At 38.9% G+C, this 13,781-nt stretch overlaps 1 protein-coding gene and 1 pseudogene across 7 annotated transcripts in view; one reads left to right on the top strand and one right to left on the bottom strand.

Moving 5' to 3' along the window:
* Positions 1–13,781, top strand: part of ZFP1 (ZFP1 zinc finger protein) — a 34,360-nt gene that overhangs the window by 10,167 nt on the left and 10,412 nt on the right. The window lies entirely within an intron of this gene.
* LOC109433989 (protein FRG1) lies at positions 5,515–6,460 on the bottom strand (annotated as a pseudogene).

Below are 13,781 nucleotides of genomic sequence, written 5' to 3'. Positions count from 1 at the left end.
TGTTTTCATTTTCATTTATCTCAAGATATCTTGATTTCTTCTTTGATCTCATTGTTAACCCATTTGTTGTTTAGTAGCATGATATTAACCTCCACCTGTTTGTGTTTTTCAGTTTTCTTCTTGAACTTTATTTCTAATTTATACCAGTGTGATCAGAGAAGATGCCTGATATATTTCAGTCTTCTTAAATTTATTGAGACTTGTTTTGTCACCTAATATGTGGTTCATCCTGGAAAATGTCCCAGGTGCATTTGAAAAGAATGTATATTCTACTGCTTTTGGGTGAAATGTCCTAAAAATATCAGTTAAGTCCATCTGTTCTGATGAGTCATTTAAGACCACTGTTTCCTTGTTGATTTTCTGTCTGGATGATCTATCCATTGTTGTCAGTGGAGCGTTAAAGCACTCTACTACTATTACTGTTTTATCATCAATATCTCGCTTCATGTCTGTCAATATTTGCTTTATATACTTAGTTGCTCCTATGTTGGGTGTGGAGATTTTTCAAGAGTTATAATCTTTTGTTAGATTGATCCCTGTATCATTGTGAAATGTCATTCTTTGTCTTTTGTTACAGATTTTTTTTAAGTCTATTTTGTCTGATACAAGTATTGCTACCCCAACTTTTTTTTTTTTGCATGAAATATCTTTTTCCATCCTTCTTCAATCTGTGTGTGTCTTTGTATCTAAAGTGGGTCTCTTATAGGCAGCATATGTACAACTCTTGCGTTTTTGTTGTTTTTTTTAATCCATTCAGCTACTCTGTGTCTTTTGATTGGAACATTTGGTCTATTTACATTTAAAGTAATTATTAATAAGTATGTAGTTATTACCATTTTATTGTTTGTTTTCTGATTGTAGTTCTCTGTTCATTTCTTATTCTCTTGCTCTGTTGTATGTTGATGACTTTCTGTAGTGTTATGATTGGGTTTCTTTTTAGTTCTTGTATATCTCTGCTAGATTTTTGGTTTGTGGTTACCATGTACTTCATATATACCAAGTTATGTTTTTATCAGTCTATTTTAAGTTGATGGTCGTATAAATTCAAACACATTCTAAAATCACTACAATTTTTACTCACCTTTTGTTTTGTCATTATTTTTCTCCTCTTTTTTTTGTGTGTGTATGATTGTGTGTATTCCTTAATTTATTATTGTAATTACATGTGATTTTCCTAATTTGCTTTTTAACATTTGTACCAGCTTTATAGTTGGTTGATCCATTGCTTTTACTAAGTGTTTGCCTTTGACAGTGAGAACTTTTTTCTTCCTATGTTTTATTCATATTTTTTATCTTCTTAAAGAAGTCCCTCTAACATTTCTTGTAATACCAGTTTGATGATGATGAATTCCTGTAGCTTTTTCTTGTCTGGGAAGCTCTTTCTCTCTCCTTCGATTCTAAATGATAGTTTTGCTGCATCCAGTAATATTGGTTATGGGTCCTTGCTTCTTATCACTCTGAATATTTCTTGCCAATCCCTTTCTGGCCTGCAAACTTTCTGTTGAGAAATCAGCTAACATTCTTATGGGAGCTCCCTTGTAGGTAAACTAACTGTTTTTCTCTTGCTGCTTTCAAGATTCTCTCTTTGTCTTTAACCTGTGGCATTTTAATTATGATGTGCCTTGGTGTGTGTCTCTTTGGCTTCATCTTGTTTGGGACTCTCTGCACCTCCTGGATTTGCATGTCTATTTCCTTCTTCAGTTTAGGGAAGTTTTCTGTCATTATTTCTTCAGATAGTTTTTCTATTCCCTGTGCTCTCTCTCTTCTCCTGATGGTACCCCTGTGATGCAAATGTTAGTATGCTTGATGTTGTCCCAGAGGTCCCTTAAATTATCCTCTTTTTTAAAAATTGTTTTTCGTTATGCTGTTATGATTGTGTGTTTTCCCTACCATGTCTTCCAAGAGCTTCTGCTGCTTCCAATTTGCTGTTGATTCCATCTAATATATTCTTCATTTCAGTTATTGTATCCTTTATTTCTGACTGATTTTTTTTTTATGCTGTCTCCTTTTTTATGTTCTGTCTTTCTCTTTTGAAGTTCTCACTGAGTTAATCTATTTTATTCCCTAAGTTCATGGAACATCCTTGTAACTAGTGTTTTGAACTCTGTATCTGGTAGATTGCTTGTTTCCATTTTGTTTACTTGGAGTTTTGTTCCATTCTTTCATTTGGGACATGTGTCTTTGTCTCTTCATTTTTGCTGATGCCCTGTGTTTGTTTCAATGTATTAGGTAGATCTGCAACGTGTCCTTGTCTTGATAGAGTGGTCTTATGTAGAAGGCGTCCTTTGGAGCTCACTGGCACAGTTTCTTTGGTCACCTGAGTCAGGTGTTCCAGGATTGTACCATGTCTGAGTCGTGTGTGTCCTCCTGCTGTAGTTAAGCCTCAATGGTTATTGGCACATCAGTAGGTGGTGTTGATCCCCAGGCTCACTGGCTGTGAGGGCTGGCTGTGACTACAACAGATAATTTGTTGTGTGTGGGCTGACCCCACAGAGCAGAAGTCACCCAGCCAAATCCACCCTTCAGATGTGTCATTTATAGAACTGGTTGGGTGGTGCTCTGGTGCTCAGATGAAGCCAGCCACCAGGTGTAATGGTTCTGGAACCTCTTGTGAGGGTCTCCAGTGCAGGCCAAGTTAGCTGCCACTTGTGCCAAGCGTGGGACTTCTTGGTAGGAGCTACAAAGTGATCTACAGTTGATTGCTGCTTGTTCTGGGCTTAGAGGCACTTGGGAGAGACTACAGTATGAACCGAGGATGGCTGCCACTTATACTGGGCTTGGGACTCTTTGGTGGGCACCATGATGAAGCCAGCCGCCACAGCCAGTGCTAGGCTTGTGCTTGTTTAGTTGAAGCTATATTCCAGGCCAAGACTGGCTGCCACTTATGCCAGGCTTGTGATCAGCTGATGGGAGTTACAATGAAAGTTGAAACCAATCACCACTTGTGCTAGACATGGGGCCACTTAAGAGCTACAATGCACGCTAAGGCCAGCCACTGCTTATTTGGTGTTTTTGGACCTTGGAGAGATTTTGGGAAAGTTCATAGTGTAAGCCCAAACAAGCTACTTGTGTGGAGGAGCTGCTGGAAGAGGCTAGGGCTGCTGGGCCTGTTGGGTGGGGCAGGGTCTCAAGGAACCACCACGGTGGGGTGTAGGGTGTTAGACAGATTAATGGAGAGTACAGATTTGGCACCTGCCTGCTTTGATCTGGCTGGGTGGGAGGGAGTTCAACAGAGGAACAGTGGTGCCTACCAGCATCTCTGTCCCCAAAGAAGTTGCCCCGACCCCAGCCCTTCCAGTCCTTGTCCTGAATTTTGTCCATTTAATTCCTCCCTGTATGTCACTTTCTGAGCTATTACCCCCGCACTGGAGCTTAGATTGAGTGAGTTTGTGAGCAGTTGAGTCTGTGCACAGGTCCTTTAAGACCCGCAGTGCTTTGGTCTCTAGCAGCCTTTTGTCTTTCTCAGATGCAATCCCTGCCAGTTTTCACAGCCAGATGTTATGGGGACTCCTCTTCCTGCCACTGATACCCTGGGTTGAGGAGCCGAGTGTGGGACTGGGACCCCTCAGTCCTCAGGGCAGACCTCAGTGGCCGAGATAGCCCACCTGATTCTTATTCACCACACCATAGATGTGGGACCTGTCTGTTCCACATCTCTGCCCATCCTACCAGTCTGCGCATGGCTTCTTTTTTATGTCCTTAGTTATAGGAATTCTATTCAGCTAGTCTTCAGGTGGTTCTCAATGATGGTTCTGTAATTTTGGTGTGGTTGTGAGAGGAGGCAAGCGCAGAGTTTACCTGCTCCGCTGTCTTGACCGTAAGTCCCATTGTCCATTATCTGTTCTTTATGATACATTCTCTGATTGAATACTCCTAGTAGGTAGCCACTATTTTTGTTAATCATTCTCTTAATATTTCTTAAAGATTTTAACACTTCGGTATGTATCTCTAATATAAAACTCAATTTTGAAAAACTATAACTGGAGTTTATATTGCCTTTTTTTGCATATTTTTCTGATTGGTGTAGGCTTTTTTTCTTCCAGACATGAAAAATCTGAAAGATGTCCTTTCTTGCACCCATGCTCCCTTTATCAAGACTCAGGGTTTTTGTCTTGTTTTTTTCAAGTTACATTAGCCACTGTTTGCTAAAGAGAGGCAAAACTATGCATGCATTGCTGGTGCTGATACCTTCTTACTGAGAGCAAGAAACATAGCAAAAATTATCAAGCAAACACAAATCTAGTTGTGTCTAGAAATTTTGTCAGTGTTAGACAACAGCTTCTAAGAGATGAGCTGAATAGAGTCTCTGGGTCATAATGTGGCTTCAGCTTTTCTGAGGGTTTAAAAAAATAACATTTGGAGCAGTCATTGTCTGGTAGAAGTCATTGGCAAAGTTGTAAGAAACACAGGAAAACGTAAGGTTGGGCCATCTGGCAGGGTCAAAGTGTGGATCGGTTATTGAATGTCTGGCAGGAATATAGAGTGAGTGGGCTCCTCTCTATTCTCTGCTTCTTAGCTCACTAGTCAACTGCCAACTCTCAGGAGTAGATCAAAGTGGAACACTTCTGTGAGTAGAAATGAGTGTCCTCATCTGATCCAGGGCAGCCTGGTGTGCAGAGGACAGAGAGAGACCGTCAGCACATGCTCAAGATAAACCAAACCAAGTACAGATAAGAATCTGGGTCAGGCTTACCCAAGCATTATGCCCTCAAGTTTAAAAGGTGATACAATACTTGTAGTCATCTTATTGAAGACAGCTCTCAAAATGCCTACTTTTGAATCAATTTCAGCCTGTACAACAAGCAATTTGGTATCAGTAGAGAATCACTGCCATCCTGCATCTCCTTCAAACCCTTCCTAGGATTTCCTTCAGCTCTCAGATTGATCTTTTGTTTACCCCTTCCCATGTCCTTGTCATTTTGGATTACTATCGTTTTATTGGAGCACGTTGTTCAGTAACTTCTTGAGAAAAGGTATGTGAGAAATACATCCTCCTCCCCCCACTCCTGTTCAAGCCGTTGTTTTTCTCAGTCTAGTTGTGTAGGACACAGCTCCCTGGCCCAGGCTGGTATTAGGAGCCTTGCACTCCCCCTCCTCCCCCCACTGAGGCAGTGGGTCGCCAGTCGTCAGTTGGCTACTCACAATGGCTGCCAGCCACTCACTGGCCACTGGCCGCTCACGGTAGCCCGCGGCAGCTCATGGCAGCCCATGGCAGCTTACGCCAACCTCTGACTGCTTGTGGCAGCCCAGCTCCAGGGAGAGCTGTTGTTCACAGTCTTAGCTGTAGAGGGCGCAGCTCACTGGCTCATGTGGGAATCGAACTGGTGACCTCAGTGTTAGGATCACAGTGCTCTAACCACCTGAGCCACCGGGCTAGCCCTACATTTTTTTTTTTTTTTTTTTTAAAGATTTTATTGGGGAAGGGGAACAGGACTTTATTGGGGAACAGTGTGTACTTCCAGGACTTTTTTTTTTTTTTTTTTTTACGGATTACTTTATTCAGGAAAAAAAAAAACAGCAACAAAAGGAGAAGACAAACAAAAATCCTGGTCATTTGCAGTATCTATCAGCTTTCAATTTGGCTCTCCTGTCCAGAAGTGTTTCATGCAAAAATCCATCTTTCCGGGCCTTTTTAAGAATTTTACTGTCTTCTTTGCTTATTTTAAGTTTTTGGTCTTGGAAGCTCTGAAATTTCTTTACATAATTGATTTCACACTGTTTAACATTTCCTTTGTCTTCTTCTGGAATATCATCTTTTTTCTTAGTTTCTCTTTCAGCACAGGACCTAATCTTTATCATTTCTTCTTTTCCTGCTGTTTTACTTTTTGCTTCTATGTCACCTGCTTCATTGCATCTAGTAAAGCAACTATTTGAGGCCAATAAAGCCATTTTCCCATCTTGAAAGACGGGTTCCCATTGTTCTCTTGGTCCAGTTGCATCTGAACGCCCAACAACAAGTCCATCTGAATTGATACCAAGGTATTTTCCATAGCCAGATTTCAGGGCAATTCTGGAATCAGATAATTTGACAGCTGTAAACTTCTCTGGAGGACTAGGGCCCTCATCAACTTCTTTGTGTGGTGCTCCTAGTGTAAAAAGTCCATTGTCAAGTGCGTGTATGTAGGTTCCTTTATCCATTTCAATTGCTGTGGTTCCTGAAATTTCACCAAAGTTTGTAACTGTCCACCAGATTCCAACAATATCAAGTTGGGTCTCTTCATCATCTCTTTTTCTCTTCTTTGCTCTTTTTTTTTCTTACTCTTAGCCTTGGTTCCCTTGAGCACGAGTTTGGTGGACTTCACATAGGAGTATTCGGCCATGATTCTCGTGACACTTCTGTACAAAGAGATGCGAGCTGGCTCAGGATAAAATACCTCGACTGGGGCAGGAAGGGCAAGGGAGGCAGGCAAGTGGAGACGGAGCGCGGACTCCCTGAAAGCAAACGCAACAGTAGCAGTGGAAGTGTCTTTCCATAAGCCCTGGTCTTCTTCGCCCGAGTGTTGAGTCCCAGATCCTTTTTTTTTTTTTTTCCAAGTCAAGTTGTCCTTTCAATCTTAGTTGTGGAGGGTGCCGTTCAGCTTCAAGTTGTTGTCCTTTCAGTCTTAGTTGTGGAGGGCGCAGCTCAACTCCAGGTCCAGTTGCAGTTTCTAGTTGCAGGGGGCGCAGCCCACTATCCCTTGCGGGAGTTGAACCGCCAACCTTGTGGTTGAGAGGATGCGCTCCAACCAACTGAGCCATCCGGGAGCTCAGCGGCAGCTCAGCTCAAGGTGCCATGTTCAATCTTAGTCGCAGGGGGCGCTGTCCACCATCCCTTGGGGGACTCGAGGAGTTGAACCGGCAACCTTGTTGAGAGCCCACTGGCCCATGTGGGAATCAAACCGGCAGCCTTCAGAGTTAGGAGCATGGAGCTCTAACCAGCTGAGCCACCGGGCCGGCCCCCTACATTTTTTGTTTTTTTGAGACTTGGAATTTCTGAAAATGTCTTCATTCTGTTTTGATATCTGATTGATAGATGGTATGAATGGATTTGTCCAGTCCTTACTTTGGCTTAGCTTCTGTCCATTTTTGCTCATGTAATTTGAAGCTATGTGATTGAGCGCATACATTTATTGAGTGTATGCACATTTATGCTTGTTCTATCTTCCTAATGGATTTACCCTTCTATCATTTTGGAATGTCATTCTTTATCTCTAGTTATAGTAGCTATCTGATATAAATACAGCCATACTTGACTTTTTATGATCAGCGTTTTTATGGTATATTTTTTTCCATTCTTTTTGTTTCAACCTTTTTATGTTCTTAAATTTATAGGGTATTTCCTCTAAGCAGCATCTAGTTGAATCATGTTTTTTTTTTAAATCAAGCCTGACAGTTTCTTTTGATTTTTATTTTTCTTTATAAGTAATTTAATTATAGGCACAGTTGGATTGAAGTATGTCATCTTGCTATTTTTTTTAAAACTTTTATTTAAGTGAGTTTTTCCAGGAACCATCAGCTCCAAGTCAAGTAGTTGTTTCAACTGAGTTGTGGAGGGCGCAGCTCGCAGTGGCCCATGTGGGGATGGAACCGGCAACCTTGTTGTTAAGAGCACCACGCTCTAACCAACTCAGCTAACTGGCTGCCTCTCTTTTATTTTTTTAAGTGGTTGTTCTAGGAATTATAGTTTATATTCTTTACTGATCATCTTGAAGTAATATTATACCACCTCAGTACAATCCAAGAATACTATGTATATAGTATAGCAGTGAATTCTTGCAGCTTTTGTTTATCTGTATGTGCTTTTAATTTTCCCTTCATTTTGAAAAATATTTTCCCTAGGTATAGAATTCTAGCGTTTTTTGTTTTGGTTTCTTTTTTTCTTTCAATATTTTAAGATGGCATTCTGCTTTTCTCTCACTTCACTGGTTTCTATTAATAAATAAGCCTTCATTTTTATAGTTGTACCCTAAAGGTGATGTATCTTTTTCTTCTGGCCACTTTTAGTTATTTTTTTGTATGCTGAAGGTTTTTTTTTAGTTTTGACCATATATGTGTGTTCATACAATATGCATTTGTGGGGGTTTTTTTTCTGTTTTTTTGTTTTGTTTTGTTTTGTTTTTAGTTTCAGGTATACAAAACAATGTAATAGTTAGTCTAAACATTTCACCCCTCACAAAGTGATAACCCCCCTTCCCCAATCTATTACCCCTCTGACATCGTATATAGCTGTTACAGTTCCATTGACTCTATTCCCTATACTGTACTCCATATTCCATGACTATATATATATTAAATTATAGTTGACATTCAATATTATTTAGCTTCAGCTTCAGGTGTACAGCGCAGTGGTCAGGAATCTACACTATCCATGAAGTGGTGGCCAGTTTTTAAGATATCTTTTTCTCTGGCATTTAGCAATTTGAATATGATGTATCTTTCTATTTATTCTGCATGATGGACTTTTTTTGAGTTTTTTAGGTTTATGGTCAATGCCTTTTACCAGATTTGGAAAATTCTCAGGTGTTCTTCAAATATTTTATCCCATTCTTTATTATTCTCTGGGACTATACATTATCATTTTTTGTTTTTTCTTTCATCATTATAGGTAATGATGCATTCGACTTTTTATTCATGTCTCACATCTCTTATGTTTTATTTCTTCCCCCAGTGCTTCAGCTTGTGTATCTTCTATCGAACTGTCTTCAAATTCATAATTCTTGTCTTCTGTCCAGTTGCTATTAAGTCTATACAATGAGCTTTTTATTTCAGGTACTACATTTTGCAGTTCTGGATTATCCATTTTCTTCGTTTTTGTAGATTCTGGTTTTTTGTTGAACTATTCTTATGTTTTCATTCACATTGTCCTTTTTTTCTCTGGATTACCTACTACTTTACAGTTAATCTGAAGGCTTTGTGTGCCAATCCTAATACTTGGTCTATCTCTACATCTGTTTTTGAGCTGTCTACCTCTTGATAGTGTCTTTGTTTTTTGCTTTTTCACATGTCTAGTAATTTTTGTTTGTATTATGCTGGATATGTTGTATAACTCCCTCTAAAGAATGCTAAGTTTTGTTCTGCCAATAATTTAACTACCTGGAGGAACAAAACTGTTGCTCTCTGCTAGTCCTTCTGGAGCCTTGCCCTCCAACTGCACATATTAGAAACCAACCAGAGATCTGAGGTGAATTTTTATGCAGAATTTTAGAACTCCCTCTCTGTGGCTTCCTTATCTCCCATTACGCTGCTCCCAAATCCCAGTTGCTTTGCAGACCCAAATGCCAGTTTTTATTTTTTAAATTGATTCCATGTAGCAATACTGTCACTTTCTGCTTAGGCTCTGTTTGTGCCATGGTTTAAAATACTTTTATGGACACTTTTGCTGGATATAGAATTCAAAGTTGATTTTTTTTCTTTCAGCACTTTCATCATCAGTGTGAATGTGGAGCACACCCTTCTTTCACTAATTTTAGCTCTACAATGGTCGCTCTCCAATGCCTGCAAATTGTTTCATTTATTTTGTCCAGCTTTTATTGTTTTTCCTTAGAATTTTGAAGTCATTGCTTTGTAGTGTTGTAGCGAAGGCGTCCAAAGGCCTATCTACTTATCAGGATGTAACCTGTTCCATTCTCTCCTGAAACTTGTAGGCTTTTTTCTTTGTCCCCTGTGTCCTACAATTTTTTGGTAATTTGCTTTTTCCTTACATTTTGCCTGATAGTCCATAAGATAGTTTTTGTTCTTTACTTACGTTTTTTTATTTGATTTTGTGAAGTGTGAAAATGTACAGAAACACAAATAAGAGAATACTAGGTTGAGCTATATAAAATTCCCAGATTTATATGTCAAAACAGTTGAATGTCATCAATTTCAGTATGGTTCAACTTAATGACTATCAACCTGTTACACCATCCAGTAATCAATACTTACCATCTTATGTCGTTCTACACATTATGTACATTGAAGTTTTTTTTCTTTGTGTTACACAGTTCATACATGAATTCTATTTCTGTTGTGGATCTGCCCTTCCTAGTGTGTTGTCACTCTTGGTATTAGGTCACTTAACTCTGCTAAAATCTTCTTGATTATTAAAACCAGTCTCCCCACCTTAGAGGTTGCTAATGTTAAAAGTTTTGTGTGGGTGTATCCAATCCTCTTTTTTAATACTTTTGTATGTACTAAGTAGAATTTATCATATATATTAAATATATGTATTTAGAATTCTGTTTTAATTAATAACATTATTCTGCAAACTTTTCAGTGCCTTGTGAGACTAAGTTTGCTTGTTGTAAAGAGTATGTTGATTTCTTTTTTTTTAACTTCTCTGAGGGTCTTAATCTTGTATTAAACATTTACTCCATTCTATTTTGATTACTGATTTTCTTGACCCACCTTTCTTCTTCTTCTGGTCTGTCAGAATATATTTCCATCCTTTTAAAAGTTTATCTTACTCTTTCAGTGCTTATTTAAATGTATGTTTGAAACGAAGTTTAATCACGATTTATATTTTCCTCAGAGTACTTTCTGCCACAACTTTCAAGTTACTGGCACCTAAAAATTAGTTTCAGCTTATTTACACCTCTTCTTCCCTATCCCATATATACTTATTTTAACAACATATTTTGCTGATTTGCTCCCCATTGCTTTTTGCATTCAACTGATTTGTGGTAGGTTATTTTATTTATTTATTTATTTATGTACATCCTTTGATAGTAGTAATAATACCTAGCATACAACATTTATTGTTTAGTAGTCATCATTTCAGATTGTCTAACTGTGGTCCATGGACCAAATGGCCTGCTGCCTTGCTACAAATGGTTTTTAGTATTAGCATTTAGTATTTGGTGTTAGTATTTCGTATTTGGTATTGATCTCAGGCACAGATGACCCATCACCTGCATTCTCTGCTCCGCTGCCAAGTGGCTAACGACTCTTGTAGGATGCCATGAAATGATGCTGATTGGGTTCCCTGCAACATTTTTAAATGGTTGGGGAAAAATCAAAGGAAGAATAGTGTTTTATGATGTGACAATTATATGAAATTCAGATTTCTGTGTCCATAATCAAGTTTTTTGGAACACAGCTATGCACACTTGTTTATACATTGTCTGTGTCGGCTTTTATGTACAATGGCTGAGTTGATTAGTTGTAGTGGAGACTACATATGACCTGCAAAACCTGAAGCATTTACTAATTGACCCTTTATAGAAAAACTTCTCCTAGAACTCACACTCTAGTCTTTTCAGCATTTTGAAGATATTCTGTGATTTTTGTGGCTTACATTGTTTCTGTTTAAAAGTCAGTTGTCCGTTTTACTGTTTTGTCTCTGAAGGCAATGCATATTTTTTCTTCTGGGAGATTTAGCAGTTTTATTATGATGTGCCCAAGTGTGGTGTTCTCTGTATTTATTTTTCTTGGGAGCAGTGGTGTTTCTGTAGTCTGATATGAGCTGTCCTGGAAAATTTTAAGGTATTATCTCTTCAAGTATTATTTCTGTTGTATTTTGCCTCCCCTATTTGGATTCCAGTTGCAAGTATGTTAGACCTTTTTAGTTTGTCCCACAAGCAGAGTAAAATAAGTGCAACAAGAGAGATACAAAAAAAGTACTCCAGGGTTTAAAAGAGAGCAGGACTCAAAATCGAATATGTGATCTAAGTGGGAACATCTTTGCATAGTGAGGGGAGCCATGGGAAAAGGGGATGAAAATGAAATTTGGATGATGTTGAAAACTGGGCTAGTCATTAGTTTATTGAAATAAATAATAGGTAACCATTTCTAGTTATGTAGAGCTTTACATTAGGGAAATTGTTAGTTTTATGATGTGTGGTAATAGAATAAGAGGAAAAAGAAATAAGAGTTAGGAAGCCTTTGTAATAGCTGGGGTGGCTGTGGAAATAGGAAGCAAAGGAAAGACTTGAGCGGTGCCTATCTCGGTGAAGACTGATCTTGGTCTTTGTGTCCCTAGTACTTACTTTATTCCCTAGAAAATTTCCTAGTGATCCTGTTTTTTGAACTATAATTTCAGAAGTGATCTGAAAATGGAGAATAAATATTTAGTATTGGGAAAATCATGACTCTAAAATTGTTGACCCCCATGGTATTGATCTCAGGCACAGATGACCCATCACCTGCATTTTCTGCTCCCGGGCCAAGTGGCTAAAGATTCTGATAAGATGTATGAAATAATGCTAATTAGGTTACCTGCAATTTTGTACACTACAACTCCTCTCACTTCCTGTAACTTTTCCTGAGGCTTGGAGTTATGAGTGGGAAGTGGTGGAAAGTTATTGAGGCAAGGTTTTGAAGATGGCGACAAGTGTAATCTAGATTTTGGAGGTATGTAATCTTAGAGGGGCAATGACAATTTGGAAGAAGTAGGAGGGGTTAAGAAATTGGAAGTCATAACTGAAGATGAAAGATACAGAGGGTGCCAAAAAAGTGTATACACATTTTAAGAAAGGAAAACTGTATTAAAGTTGTAATACTCAATATATACCGATAACAAAACATGGATACAAGTCATGTTTGACTTCTGCAATTACAAGAGGTTCTCAAAGTGGTTACCATCAGCATCCAGACACTTCTGATTACGGCGAACTACTGCTTGAGCAGCATTGACCAAAGTGTCCACTTGTATACATTTTTTTGGCACCCCTGGTATATAGATTCAAAAGAGAGAATGTGAATAGGTAAAAAAGGATTCGTATACTCAGAAGTAAATTTAGAGGTGAATGTTTCAAATGTATAATAGTTGGAAGAGTTGAGGAGGGTGTGTTAAAAATGGTCTGCTCTGGGTGTCAGATATGCTAGGTACACCTCTCTAGTCATGGCCATAGAATTTCTGCCCAGAACACCAAATTCATTCCAGATTGAAACTGCATCTGTCATGACAGAAGCAAGTGTTTGAAGTCATTCATGTTTGATATCTCTTTTAATGCTGTGCTATCAGAATTGTTTTATCTATAATTTTTGGAGCAGTGTTTTTGTTTGTATAAAGTATAGAAAACAGCATTATGAGAAGTATTTTCGTATTTGATGGTTGAGTCATTTCTAAATCAATGTAAATTGAGCCACAGGTTTACACCCTTGTTGGTCTGACAGGATGCAAAAGTTCTTAGTGTACTTACCATGTGGCAACGTGGTGTGGATGGTTTTGAAAGTTATCAAATGGGCTTCATTTTTTTTCTCATAACGTCTTTTTGGTTTTGATTAAAATTAACCAGCCTAAAATAACCAGTATCTCTAACGAGGCATATTTTGTGGTGGCAAACTCTACTCCCCTTTGCAGGTATCTCGTATGCTTATGCTAAGAGATAGTATCATTCTCGTGCTCTGAACCTCTCTTGAAGTATTAATAAAGTGCTGGAATTCCCTTGTTGCATAACCCACTTGTTCATCCCTTTTACCCTCAGCTATTATTTCTCCTTATCTCCGTTTGTCATTATCTTTACCCAAACTTTTCCACCCTAGGAAGGGACATCAGGGTTACCATGGTGTTGGTCTAGATTGCTGGCAGCAGTACTCGTCGAAGAAGTGCTTCCCCCGCAGTCCATTCCCACTCGTGTAGTGCAGGATTCTTGACCACTAGACAACACCACGGCATTCACTGTCAGCTCCAACTTCGCCAAATGCGGTAGAGGCACAGTCCACCCCATCAGGTCCTTAGCAATTCTGACAGATTTAAAGGAATAGTTAGTTTCTTGCTTAGGAATCATCCCTGCTTCCGGCACCCACTGTTGCAGACCTAGTGCTGGCACCAGTGGGTCAGGTAGGAAAAAAGACAGTTGAGGTGCTGTGGGGAAGAATTA

Source organism: Rhinolophus sinicus, linkage group LG11 (genome assembly GCF_036562045.2).
Source record: "Rhinolophus sinicus isolate RSC01 linkage group LG11, ASM3656204v1, whole genome shotgun sequence".
NCBI lineage: Eukaryota > Metazoa > Chordata > Mammalia > Chiroptera > Rhinolophidae > Rhinolophus > Rhinolophus sinicus.
Note: the sequence above shows the minus strand (reverse complement) of the source record. Positions and strands in the feature narration are given on the sequence as shown.